Source organism: Neomonachus schauinslandi, chromosome 8 (assembly GCF_002201575.2).
Source record: "Neomonachus schauinslandi chromosome 8, ASM220157v2, whole genome shotgun sequence".
In the NCBI taxonomy this organism is placed as follows: Eukaryota; Metazoa; Chordata; class Mammalia; order Carnivora; family Phocidae; genus Neomonachus; species Neomonachus schauinslandi.
In genome coordinates this window covers 132,457,567-132,472,373 of record NC_058410.1, presented here as the reverse complement: position 1 = coordinate 132,472,373, position 14,807 = coordinate 132,457,567, and the positions used below count along the sequence as shown (strand labels likewise).

Genomic DNA, 14,807 nt, shown 5'->3' with positions numbered 1-14,807 from the left:
GCATTCTATTGGGGCGCCTGGGTGGCTCAGTCGTTAAGCGTCTGCCTTCGGCTCAGGTCATGATCCCAGGGTCCTGGGATCGAGCCCTGCATTGGGCTCCCTGCTCAGTGGGGGGCCTGCTTCTCCCTCTCCCACTCCCCCTGCTTGTGTTCCCTCTCTCACTGTGTCTCTCTCTGTGTCAAATAAATAAATAAAATCTTTAAAAAAAAAGGCATTCTATTAAGTATAAGGTGTATTACATGCTGATAATTTCCATTTCCATTTCTCTAATGAATAACTATGCTGAGCATCTTTCCATGTCCTTATTTGCTATCTAAATCTGTTAGGTGAAGTGTCTGTTCAAATATTTTGCCTATTTTTTTTTAATTGGGTTGTTTTCTTATTATTAAACTGTGAATTTCCTTAGCCAGGTATTTGTTTTGCAAATATTTTCTCTGTTACTTGTCTCTTCATTTTCTTGTAAGCCTCTTTTTTTTTTTTAGATTTTTTTTTTTTTTTTTTTTTTTTTGAGAGAGAGAGAAATAGAGAGCACAGGAGGGGGGAGGGTCAGAGGGAGAAGCAGACTCCCCGCCGAGCAGGGAGCCCGACGCGGGACTCAATCCCGGGACTCCAGGATCATGACCTGAGCTGAAGGCAGTCGCTTAACCAACCGAGCCACCCAGGCACCCTCTTATAAGCCTCTTTCAAGGAACAGAGGTTTGTAAGTTCTGTTGAAGTCCAGTTTATCAAAAAAAATACATGACTTATGATTTGATTTTTGTGCCCTAAGTCATCTGTGCCTAAACCAAAATCACAAGGATTTTCTTCTGTGTTTTCCTCTAGAAGTGCCTTGTCGTATATGGTAACCACTAGTCAAATGTGGCTACTTAAATTTGAATTAATAAAAATGTAATTAAATAAAATTAACAGTTCAGTTTCTTAGCCACATTAGTCACATTTCAAGGGCTGAATAGCCACATGTGGCTACTGGCTATTATATTGGACGTTACAGGATAATAAAACATTTTCATCGTTACAGAAAGTTCTATTTAAAAAATGTTGCTGTAGAAGTTTAGTAGGTTTGGGCTTCGCATTTAGATCTGTGATCCATTTTGATCTCACTCCTGGGTATTTCAAGAGAAATGGAAACCTAAGTTCACAGAAGTACCTCAGGGCTAATGTTTATAGCAGCTGTATTCTTAATCACCAAAACCTGGAAACAACCCAAATATCCATCAACTGTGAATGGATAAACAAATTGTGTACAGCCTTACAAGGAGATACTCCTCAGCAATAAAAAGGAGCAAATGAATAACTTATGCAACCATAGGGAGGAATCTCAAAAGCATTATTTAAAGGGGGGAAAAAAAGCCAAACTCAAAAGGCTACTTACTGTATGGGTCTATTGATATCATACTCTGGAAAAGGAAAACTGTAGGCATAAGACACTAGATCAGGTGCCAGGGGACTGGGGTGGAGTAAGAGATTGATTACAAAGATGCATGATTTTACAACAAGCATTTATTATCTTATACTTTCTGTAGGTCAGGGATTTGGCAGCAGCTTAGTTCTGTGGTCCTGGCTCCCATCTCCCAGCTAAGAGGTCAGCTAGAGCTGCTGTTATGTGAAGACTTGGCTGGAGCTTGTGGATCTTCATGCTAAGCTGTTCCTGTATTCTTGACCTATAGAAACTGTGAGACAATAAATGTTTGTATTAAGCCACTAAGTTTTGGGTTCATTTATCACATAGAGATAGACAGGTAATACACATATCAATGGCAGAGAGAAAATGGGAAGGGCCCAAATTAAGAGAAATAACTTAGAATCCATAGGGATTTGGTAGGAGAGATAGCCTCTCACCTCCGAGCTCAGCTGGGAATCTCCAAGGCAGGGAACAAGGTGTTCAACTGGACTGGGTTAAAGAGGGGTTCCTCTGATGTTTTTGGCCACAGAGAAGGAAAGTTAGGCAGAGGATAAGAAGCAAGTAATTGTCACTCTTGGGACTTTCCATGCACCCAGGCTTCACCCAGTTCCCGAGTCCTTTGAATTTGCTTCATGCGCTCCATAATGGATGTGCATGGTAGAGGGGAGCACCAAGAAAGTCATATCTGGTGAACTGGCAGGGGAATGGGAGCTCAAAAGAAGAAAGAGCAATAAATGCAGAGCTTCCGAGAGTGAATTCACTCTTTTTTTTTTTTTTTTAAGATTTTGTTTATTTATTTGAGAGAGAGGGAGAAGCAGACTCCCTACTGAGCAGAGAGCCTAATGTGGGACTCGATCCTAGGACTCTGGGATCATGACCTGAGCCAAAGGCAGATGCTTAACCAACTGAGCCACCCAGGCACCTGAGCGTGAATTCATTCCAAGGGAAGAAAAACTCAGGTATGCTGAGCAGGACTCAGCAACAAGACTAAGGTTTGGAGGAGAGCAATGGTTTCAGGTAGAGCACAGTGGCCATTGCATGAGCCTGCCTCAGCCCCTTCCCCTTGACAAATAGGTGCTCTAAAGAGGGACAAGCTTGTGTAAAATTAAAGCATTCAGCTCATTAAACTCTGTGATGCCTGGGGCTAAGGGTCTTTCTTGGAGGCCTCTAAGAATGTAAGCCAAGAAGAGCCATGTTCAAAAGTCATTATGCATTATATGGGAGAAATTACATGTGAACAATGAAAGGACTGTGACTCCCATTACATGGGAGAAATGACATGTGAACAATAAGTAGACTATTAAGTGGTAGGTGGGGCTGACTCATCTTGCTGAAATGAGCAGTGGCATGAAGGAGCTTGGAGATATCTACAAATATAAAAAAGACAAACAACAAATACTTGGAAAAAACAACCACCCTGGGACACTGTAGTTATACAGGTGTGGGCTATTTAACTAACAAAATAAGTGTCTAAGTAGTAAAGTGACCTTATTTGTACCCTCAGCTTGTGAGGTCTGGGGACCTATAATTGCAGTTATAGAAGAATAGTGGTCTGTTTCTTAATTGCAAGCCACAGAAACCATTAGTTTAATTAGAAGAATGATTTTATTGGGGCACCTTGGTGGCTCAGTCAGTTAAGCATCCGACTCTTGATTTTAACTCAAGTTATGATCTCAGGGTTATGGGATTGAGCCCCACATCAGGCACCACTGGGCTCCGCAATGGGTGTGGAGCCTGTTTGGAATTCTCTCTGTCCCTCTCCCTCTGCCTCTCCCAGCTCCCATATGCATGCATGCTCTCTCTCTCTCTTAAAAAAGAAATAATAATAATAATGAAAGAAAAGAAAAGAGAAGTGATTTTATTTAAAAAGATATTAGATAAATAACTATAACTATAATAATTTGTTAATGAATAGCAAGATAAAGAGATCATAAAACATGGGGAGGGAGGAAGAGAGTAAAAATGTAGAGCTCTAGAATGCATTCGAAAAAGTTGTTATTCACTTAAAATAGACTGTTATAAATGTAAATTGCTTTATGTAAGCCTCTGGCAACCACAAAGGAAAAACATACAGCAGATACACAAGATAAAAAGAAAGGAATCTAAGCATACCACAGAAAAGCATCATATCACAAAGGAAGAGAGCAAGAGAAGAAGAAAGGAACAAAACAGCCAGAAAACACTTAACAAAATGGTAATAAGTCCATACCAATCAACAATTACTTTAAGTGTAAATGGACTAAATTCCCCAATCAAAAGACATAGAGTGGATGAATGGATTAAAACAAACAAACAAGACCCAACTAACTATATGCTGCCTTTAAGAGACTCCCTTTAGCTTTAAGGACATATACAGACTGAAAGTGAAGGGATGGAAAACGCTGTTCCATGCGAATGGAGGCCAAAAGAAAGCTGGAGCAGCTATATTTATATCAGAAAAAATAGACTTTAAGCCAAAGACTGTAATAGGAGACAAAGAAGGACATCATATAATGACAGAGGTGTCAATCCAACAAGAGGATATAACATTTGTAAATACTAATGCACCCAGTATATAGGAGTACCTAACTATATAAAGCAAAGGGACTGACCTTAAGGGAGAAATAGACAGCAAAACAATAATAACAGAGGACTTTAATACCCCACTTTCTTCATCCAGATAGAAAATCAATAAGGAAGCATGGGACTTAAATGACAAGTTAGTCCAGATGGACTTAACAGTCTTGTACAGAACATTCCACTCAAAAGCAGCAGAATACATAATCTTCTCAAGTACATGGAACATTCTCCACAATAGATCTTACAATAGGCCACAAAACAAATCTCAGTAAATTGAAGAAGACTGAAAACATACCAAGCGTTTTTTTTTTTCTGACCACAATGATATGAAACTAGAAATCAATTATAAGAAGAAAACTGGAAAATTCACAAATATGTGGTGATTAACCAACATGCTATTAAAAAATGAGTGGATCAAAGAAAAATCAAGAGAGAAATTAAAAAAAAAGTTTTGAGACAAAGGAAAATGAAAACATAACATACCAAAATTTATGGGATGTAGTATAAGCAGCTCTAAGGGGGGCGGGGGGAGTTCATACCAATAAATGCCTATATTAAGATCCAGGAAAGATGGGCACCTGGGTGGCTCAGATGGTTAAGTGTCTGCCTTTGGCTCAAGTCATGATCCCAGAGTCCTGGGATCGAGTCCCGCATCGGGCTCCCTGCTCAGTGGGGAGCCTGCTTCTCCCTCTGCCTCTGCCTCACTCTCTCTCTGTCTCTCATGAATAAATAAATAAAATCTTAAAAAAAAAAAAGAAATAGGAAATATCTCAAATAAACAACCTAACTTTATACCTGAAGGAACTAGAAGAACAAACTAAGCCCAGAGGTAGTAGAAAGAAGGAAATACCATAGATCAGAGTAAAAATAAATGAAAAAAAAAAAGTTTAGGACCAGATGGTTATATTCACTGGTGCATTCTACCGAACATTTAAAGAATTAATACCAATCGATGGGGCACCTGAGTGGCTCAGTCAGTTAAGTGTCTGACTTCAGCTCAGGTCAAGATCTCAGGGTCCTGGGACTGGGCCCCACGTTGGGCTCCCTGCTCAGCAGGGAGTCTGCTTGTCCCTCTCCCTCTGCTCCTCCCCATGCTCATGCTCTCTCTGTCTCTCTCAAATGAATAAATAAAATCTTTTTTTTAAAAAGAGAATTAATACCAATCCTCAAGTGCTTCCAAAAAATAGAAGAGGAGGAAATACCCCCAAATTCATTTTATCAGGCCAGCATTATGCTGATAGCAAAATTAGACAAGGACACTATAGGAAAAGAAATTACTGGCCAATATCCCTAATGAACATAAATGCAAAAATCTTAAAAAAAATATTAGCACACTGAATTCAATGACATGTTCAAAGGATCACATACCATCATCAAGTGAGATTTCTTCCAAGGATGCAAGGATGGTTCAACAACCACAAGTCAATCAATGTGATACACCACATTAGCAAAATGAGGATAAAAATCATATGACCATCTCAATAAATGCAGAAAAAACATTTGATAAAATTCAATGTCCATTCATGACAAAATCTCAATAAAGTGGGTATAGAGGGAACATACCTCAATATAATAAAGGCCATATATGACAAGCCCACTGCTAACATCATAGTCACCAGTGAAAAGTTGAAAGCTTTTCCTCTAAGATCAGGAACAAGATAAGGATGCCCACCCATGCCACTCTTATTCAACATAGTACTGGAAGCCTTAGCCAGAACAATTAGGCAAGAAAAATAAAAGGCATCCAAATCAGAATGAAAGAAGTAAATCTGTCTCTATTTATAGATAAAATGATATTGTATACAGAAAACCCTAAAGACTCTATCAAAAAAACAGATAAACGTATTCAGTAAAGTTGTCGGATACAAAATCAATATGCAAAACTCAGCTGCATTTCTATACATTAATAATGAACTAACAGAAAGAGGAATTAAGAAAACAATCCCATTTACAATTGCCTCAAAAAGAATAAAATACCTGGGAATAAATTTAACCTAGGAGGTGAAAGATCTGTACACTGATGAAAGAAATTAAGGAAGACACAAATAAATGGAAAGATATTTTATGCTCATGAATTGGAAGAACTGATATTGTTGAAGATGTCCATCTACTCAAAGCCAAAGCAATCAATAAAAACAATGCAAGCCCTATCAAAATACTAACATTTTTCACAGAAATAGAACAATTCTAAAATTTGCATGGAATCACAAAAGACCCCAAATAGCCAAAGCAATCTTGAGAAAGAAGAACAAAGCTGGAGACATCACACTTCCTGACTTCAGACTGTATGACAAAGCAATAATAATCAATACAGTATGGTATTGACATAAAGAGAAACATAGATCAATGGAACAGACTAGAGAGCCCACTAATAATTAACTCACATATATGTGATCAATTATATATGACAAAGGAGTCACAAATATAAATGGGGAAAGGATTGTGTTTTCAGTAAATGGTGCTAGGAAAACTGGACAACCACATACAAAAGAATGAAACTGGACCCCAATCTTACACCATGCACACAAATCAACTCAAAATGGATTAAAGACTTGAATGTAAGACTTGAAATCATGAAAGTAAAAGAAAAGTTAGGTGGTAAGCTTCTTGACATCGGTTTTGGCAATGAGTTTTTTGATTTGACACCAAAAGCTAAGGCAACAAAAGCAAAAATGAACAAATGGGACCACATCAAATAAAGAAGCTTTGGTACAGCAAAAGAAACCCTAAACAAAATGGAAAGAAAACCTATGGAATGAGAAAAAAAATTGCAAATCATATATGCGATAAGGAATTAACATCTAAAATATATAAAAACCCTGATAAATGATGATGATAGATGACAGATGAAAGAAAGATGTAACATAAATGTGTATATGTGGGGTGCCTGGGTGGCTCAGTCAATTGATCGTCTGACTCCTGGTTTCCACTCAGGTCGTGAACTCAGGGTCATGAGATCGAGCTCCCCGTTTGGCTCTGTGCTCTCTCAAGCACAGAGTCTGCTTGAGGTCCTCTCTCCCTCTGCCCCTCCTGCTTGTGCTCTCTCTCTCTCTAAAATAAATAAATAAATCTTTTAAAAATGTGTGAACGTATATGTGCATATACATACACATTTTCCCTAGTTCTGTCTATTGAAAGACTGGGAGCAGCAATACCCAATATCAATTAACATACTTGGCGCAAGAAAAGAACAAGATGATCCTGGGACATTTTGTAGTTCCAGAAAGCAAGAACATGCTCCGAGAATGATGGGGCCATCAGAAGGATGTAGGATTGATAATTATAATAATTGATATAATATATATAATATATATAATTAAATATATATATAATATATATAATTGATAATAAAACAGGATATCATAAGAATATAGATACATGATATGTATATTTAAATATGTACATTTATTTTATATGTAGTGTGTGCATGTTTGATACAGAACAGGATATCTAGATAGTTTCCAAATACCATCCCACAAAGTATTTATCAAACCTGGTATGTACCACCTAATCAAGGGATCAAAGTGAATGTCATCAGTAACAGGACAAACAGAAATTAAAGGATACAATCACTTTCAAAATCGATAACCTTAATCTAATCTTGAGGTAACATCAGACAAACTAAATTGGAGGATATTCTACAAAAGAACTGGACTGTTAATTTTGAAAATGTAAAGGTCATGAAAGCCACTTCCAGACAGACGGAGACTCAAGAAACATGATAGCTAAATACTCCGTGTGATTATGACCTGGATACATTTGCTATACAATTCACTGTTGGGTCAACTGAATAAACTTGAATGACTCTGAGGATGAGGTAGTAGTGATGTATCAAGATGGACGTCCTGATTTTGACCATTGTACTGTGATTTTCTAGGAGAATGTTCTTGTGTGTAGAAATTACATACTTAAGTTTTCAGGGGTAACATCAGATTATCAACTGCTCTCAAATGGTTTAGAAAAATGTTATTTGTATAGTATTCCCAACTTTTTTTTTAAAGTTCATGATTATTCCAAAATGAAAAATATTTTTTAAAACATAAAAGAAGATATTGGATAGCAACTCTATTCATAATTCTTCCCTCCAAAACCCAGAAACAATGCAAATGCCCATCAAAAAGTAAATGGATAAACTGTGGTCCAGCTATATAACATATTGCCACTCGGCACAAAGAAATAGACTAATATCAAATGCAACAACTTGGATGACTCTCTAAAGCATTATGCAAAGACACAAAAGACTACCCACTGTATGACATCTTACAAAAGACAAAATTCTAGAGGTGGAGAATAGGTCAGTGGTTTCCAGGGGCTAGGTGTGGTGAAGGTATAACTACAGAGGGCAGGAGGAAGTCCTCTGGGGTGAAGAAGACTGTTCTGTATCCTGATTTTGGGGGTAGTTAAACAAATCTGTTAAAATTCCTAGAACAATATACGAAAACAAAATAAAAATGTGACTCGATTGTGGTGGTGGTTATGTAGCTCTATAAATGTACTAAACCACATTGAGCTGTTCAACTATAGTGTGTGAATTTTATGGTAAGTAAATTATATCAGGAGAACTAGAGGGTGGGGAGATAAAGGGTTTGTATATGTTTGGACAAATACAAATACATATGCAAAAGATGAACATTTTTCTTTTTTTTTTTTTTTAAGATTTTATTTATTCATTTGAGACACAGAGATACACAGAGAGAGAGAGCATGAGCAGGGAGAGAGGCAGAGGGAGAGGGAGAAGCAGGCTCCCCGCTGAGCCAGGAGCCCGATGCGGGGCTCGATCCCAGGACCCTGGGATCATGACCTGAGCCGAAGGCAGACGCTTAACCATCTGAGCCACCCAGGCGCCCCAGATGAACATTTTTCATATTAAGTTATTAATAACGAAAGGGCTTGGGTATCACAGTATCACTGGGACCAGGTCTGGGACCTTTAGCCAGGAGCAATGCTCAAAATCCCACTGTAGAACTTCTGTAGGAAGAACACATATGAAGCTGGGAACACACTGAACTTGAAACACAGACTGCTCATTCTGGATCTGGATGCTGCCAATGCACCACTCCCTCTGTTGACCAAGAAGGTGGGGTCCTTTGCCATTGTCACACAGAGTTCCTCTGGTCCTTTCTTCATGTTACCAGTTCTGTTTTCAAAGTCCAGAGCAGGTGCCTCTGTCTGGTAGACCTCTGTCTTGTGGTTATGCCCTGGGGAAAGCAGGTATCTTGCATTTTCGCCTTCTAGGGTGGAAGGCAGACTCTGCCTCCCACCAAAACTCCTAAAGTGGGAAAATTCCCCAAATATCGGAAGGAGGTACAGATGCTGAGGACCCAAAGAGAAGGAAAATGTCCACCCAACAGTAAGGACGGTCTCTTTAAAGTGTTGTCTTACATTGGCCTACTCTTCACAGGACAGTAGAGTACCTACACGTTTTCCAAAACACAGAGATGGCTGACATGGTTGACACCCACTTGCCTGTCCATCTCTTCTTCCACATACCCCACCATAGTTTCTAGACAGAGCCTTCCATGCTCCAAACCTGTTAGCATTTTCTGCTAACATGTTTAGTAACACAAGCTTTGCTTTCTACTTTCTAGGTCAAAAAAAGTCCAAAGGCAATGAGGACACCCCAAGCTTTTTGACATATCAAGACAGCTTTAAATCATGTCAAATCATTACACAACAGCCACAGGAAAATAACTAGAAGGCGGGTTTGCAGGTATTCATGAACTTCGGCAAAAACCTTGAGGTGGAAAAGAGATATATGTCCTCCTTTGTTTACTTTCACAGAAAACCAAAATGGCGACTAAGTGGTTCATTTCCACTATGGTGATTGGCTATCGTGTTTCCCTTATGTTACCCGTATATTATTGCAGGAGGGATTTTTATGGAGCTTTATAGGTCCTAAGTGCATTCAAATCATTAATAACTTATTTGTCCCTGAATCTTCAGGTCAATGTTAACATCTTCTGTTTTAAGAGCAGCCACCTTGGATGTAGAGGGTAAGTGGCTGGCCCAAAGTCAGGCGTAAGCACTGTCAAACCTGGGATTGTATAATTTGATAGAAAAAGAAAATTCCAACACTGTATCGTTCATTGGAAGAAGGCTGCCCTTGATCAAGGCCACTTTAAAAGTCAAAGCAAAGAGAAGGATTAATTATGCGCTGAGCTGGTTCGTTTCAAAGCTTGGCTTAGGGGAGTGCTGGCCAGGGAAGGGTCAATAACCTTGCCCCAATGGGACTTCTCAATCAATCCAGTTCATTGCTGTAACCACAGACACTAAAACTGTCACCTGAGATATTTCTCCCTGTGTTTTATCTATTCACACTCATGTTCTAAAAATGACCTTCTGAGGGATTAATGGAAGAGGTGATTTAGACCCAAGGTCACTAAAACTGATATAAAACAGAAAGAATTTTAGCTTAACGTAGTAGCCATTTCTTAAATGCAATTGGTAGCTAATGTTCTATTATTCTTAATCGTAGGGCCAGTTTAAAATATAGGTGGCAAAAATACTACACCTTTTTGTAGGACTCTCAAGGCAGGAGAGGTTAAAAGTGCTAGAAGGAACCCTCGTGCATTACCATGCACAATCAGCAGTGGCTGGGCTTTAGCATCAGGACAGTGCTTGTCTTCCAAAGTCCCTTCTTAGGCTCCTCAGAAAGACTGGGGGGTGGGAGGAAGCTCTGGAAGGGAATTCCAACTCAGTTTCCTTCGCCTTCCAGAGAGTGCTGTAATTAAGCAATAGTGACTTAATGAAAGAATAAAAAAAAATGGATCATTCTTCAATCTGAGTTGAAAAGCTTTTGCCCAAATCAACTTCTTTGTTCACTCTTGCATTCTGCCTATCCTCATGGCACCAACTAATTTTCTAAGACCTTTGCTGTCAGTTGTTTATCTCTGAGGCAGCATAAAGCAGTATTCTGGAGAAGGCAAGCATACCGCCATCTGACCCAGAGCGGGTAGGAACAGACCCCATTATATGTAGAGAAACAAAACCCATCAGCTAAACCGCTGTAAGGTCATTTTTTTCCAATCGACCATCGAGTCATCTTGCCGCTAGCTGAAAAAGAAAACGAAAGGTTTTGGGGGGGTTCTGCCACATCTCAGTGTCCTGGTCACAAAAAGTAGGCAGGTGCGGGTTTTGCAAAGGACAAGTACCTGCAAGTCTACACGAGCACAACTAGCCCCCCCTCCCCCCCACCCCACCCCGAGGGATTTCCTGGCTGGTTCAATCAGAGGATGGGAGAGATTGTGGTCAACCTTTTTTTTTAGGATGCAGAACGAAACTTTCACGCAAATCTGATAGGCAGGGTGTTCCAGATTCAAAGATGTACATAAATAAAGATGATTATGAAATAGAAGCCACAGGGGTGCCTGGTAGCTCGGTCGTTAGGCGTCTGCTTTCGGCTCAGGTCATGATCTCAGGGTTCTGGGATTGAGCCCCGCATCGGGCTCCCTGCTCCGCAGGGAGCCTGCTTCTCCCTCTCCCACTCCCCCTGCTTGTGTTCCCTCTCTTGCTCTATCTCTCTCTGTCAAAGAAATAAATAAAATCTTAAAAAAAAAAAAGAAAAGAAATAGAAGCCACAGAATGTTAGCAGTAGAAGATGGAGATTCTCTTTTCTGGGGACTCTATTTAGCATCCAAGGAAGGTGACAGGGAGCCTTTCCTTAAGCCATTAACTCCTTCCCCTCTGACAAAAAATTAAACTGGAGGTAAAGAGGGAGATGGAAAATGGGTTTCTCTTTAGGCCAAATAAGTAAAACAAAACAGAATAGTTCCTTTTTAATGCAATGGCTTTTGCCCGTGAATGAGGCTTTTGCACACCATTTGGGCCCTCACATGGCGCAGTCAATTCAATTTTAGTCACAACTAAGGTTGTGAGACCTTGGAAAGAAAACCTTCTAATGATTTAAAATTCAAACTGATGTGGGAAACAAAGGCAGAAGGAAACATAAATAAAATTAAATGTCCTATAACCTGCAGCTCATTGACAAATACTTGAGGCAGGCAGAGTATAACACTCCTCCAGGAAGCTCCCCACTGTCTTTTTTTTTTTTTAAGTCAATTTTTATTTTTTTAAAGATTTTATTTATTTGTCAGAGAGAGAAAGAGAGAGCGTGCACACACAAGCAGGGGGAGGGGCAGAGGGAGAAGCAGCCTCCCCGCCTAGCAAGGAGGCCAATGTGGGGTTTGATCCCAGGACCCTGGGACCGCGACCTGAGCCAAAGGCAGACACCCAACTAACTGAGCCACCCAGGCATCCCTCCCCATGGTCTTGATGTTAATACCTTGATAGAGGGAAAAACAACCTTAGCTTGACAATAGCAAGGCCTCCAGGATCCTGTGAGTCTTCTTCAGCATATGAACATCCTTTGGGAAGTTCCCTTATCTTTCCTTCCCCAACCCCAAAGTATATAATCAGTTGCCCCTCACAACCCTGGGGCAGCAGCTCTTTCTGCCCACAGGTCCTGTCCCCATGCTTTAATGAAACCACCTTTTTGCACCAAAGACGTCTCAAGAATTCTTTCTTGGCTGTTGGCTCCGAACCCCACCAACACTACTCCAAAAACTACATCAAAACCACATACGATCAAAATAAACACAAGGGTCACTCGAGGCCCACCCCTCTTCTGGGCTGCAGGCCCTTCATTCCAAAGTAATAACGATTACTCAACTATAAGGTGACACAGAAATAGGACTTCTAGCATTATTTCTTTTCTTAGTCTGGTGTTTCCTGAGAGTATTTTAAGGACTGGGGAATGTAAGCTGTTCTCAGAAAAAAAGATTATCTTAATCATTTTGGGAGTTATATATAATACATATAAAACTATCTGTTGACTTTAATATATCTTCTTGTGTTGATGATAAATATTTTCACTACCTGTGATGATTTGTTATGGTTGAAATTGGTTAAACTTCAATCCAAGGTCTGCTTGTGAGCCACGTAGTTATAGTTTGTGCCTGGCACCCTGGACCTGAGAGCTCAGTTCTAGCCCAGCCATTCCTCTGTCCACCACCCTGATGGTTTTATCTCAGCCTATATCTATTCCAGGGAGAACACCCTAGTGAAGGCCATCCCCATTGTGGGGGCGGGGGACAAACTGAATCTAACGTGGGAAACAAAGGCAGAAGAAGAGAAAGTACTCACCAAGTTTGCACTGTGGTTCAGAGTCCAGATGAGACTCCGATGGCCACCATATGATGTAGGAAAGACATTAGGGTTCGAAGCTGATGGCCAGGAAAGAATTCTTGTGATGTCTTTGGTGCAAAAAGGAGGTTTTATTAAAGCATGGGGACAGGACCTGCGGGCAGAACCAGCTGCATTGGGGTCATAGAAGAGGGGCTGATTATCTACTTTCAAGTTGAGAGGGGGTTTGGGAGAGTATAAGTCTCTAAGGAATTTTGGAAGCAAGGTTTCCAGGGCCTTGAGGGGGCTAGCTGTTGTTGGGAAAAGTTCATGTATTATGGTCTAATAAAACCTTAGTCATGAGACCCTTCAGATGTATATCCGTGGGCCATATCTTTGGGGGATGATTGCCAACGGGTATCTTGGGGATTTAGAGATAAACTAAGTTTCCAAAAGAATTTTTATATGTTAAAGTAGACTTATAGGATCCTTAGCAGGGCAGCTGTATGGCTATGATTGCCCTCTGTCCTTAGCGAAATGTCAACATCAAGATAGTTGAGTCCCTACAGGAATGTCACTCTACCTGTTTCAAGGACCTGTCAGTGGACTGTAGGTAGTATGGAAATTTAATAATTTTTCTTCTGCCTGTGTTTCCCACATCAGATGCTCCCACCCTGGGAGAGTGCTGGAGCAGGGGTGACCTGAGGACACAGACTTCTCATCTCAACTTGGAGCCTATGCTTCAAGAGGACCAGGAGTTCCCGAAAGTAAATTAGACACAGAGATGATTGGAGTGGGGTGGGGGGGGAGAGTTGTTAGTTCATTCAACTTTGAGAAAGAAAGCCTGAGACTAGATCTAATGAGAGATTTTTCAATACCAACTTTAATCAAGAAACATTTATTGAGAGCCCACCATGCCCTGGGCGAGGGTTACCCATGAGAAATAATTGCCTGGAACAATGCCTAGCTGTTCTGTCCCTGCCAGAGAAGGGAACAAAGGCAAACAGATCTGCGTGGCAGAAGAACAGTTTCAAATTAGCTGTAATGGAGAATTTTCAGCGTCACATAATGAGAGCTGTTAAATACTGGGATGGCTTGCCAGGGGAACGGAGGCGTCCAAAGTGCGCGGGGGATGGCTTGCCCCTATCAGTTCTGGGTAGTTTGTAGAGCTGGGGTGGAGACAGGGTATGTTGTTTTTCTGTGTGTTATTTTGAACCTCACTTTTTATAAATACGACTGAGAAATTTCTCAGAAGCGTCAAGCACAGGTTCCTCGGAGAAAAGAGAAATGAGCATCTGAACTCTGAATGAAAGACGTCACAGTGAAAAACACCAAGAGGTTTAAATAAACATTTTCAAATGTTAGGAAAGAAGTCATCAAACACTAAAGGAAATAGCAACCTGAGGACAATACTGAGACTCTAACAACGGCAAAATATTTGCTATCTCATTATTCATTGAAATTGGTTAAGAAAACATTAAAGCCCTGATAGATGACTGGATTAAAAGAAATTCATAAAAGGAGATTTCTTTCAGGCCAAGAAATGAATGAGTAAAAAGAAATTGACCTGATTACTTATAAAGCAAAATTAAAATCAAACCACTTACAATAAATTTCTTTCTGAAAAAATTAACAAATTACATTTTCAGTAATAACTTTTATTGCTGATGGAGATGAAGCAGGAGAACGAGGTTCTTGTCCCACGGAGTCGAAGAATGAATCTCAT

General features: G+C 40.0%; 1 long non-coding RNA gene across 1 annotated transcript in view; it reads right to left on the bottom strand.

Moving 5' to 3' along the window:
- Nucleotides 1-1,482: 1,482 nt before the first annotated feature.
- The window catches only part of LOC110586757, a 37,075-nt gene continuing 23,750 nt past the window's right edge, over nt 1,483-14,807 (bottom strand). The window contains exon 3 of the long non-coding RNA XR_002480727.1: nt 1,483-1,670. This is a non-coding gene — a long non-coding RNA (uncharacterized LOC110586757). The remainder of the gene's footprint in view (nt 1,671-14,807) is intronic.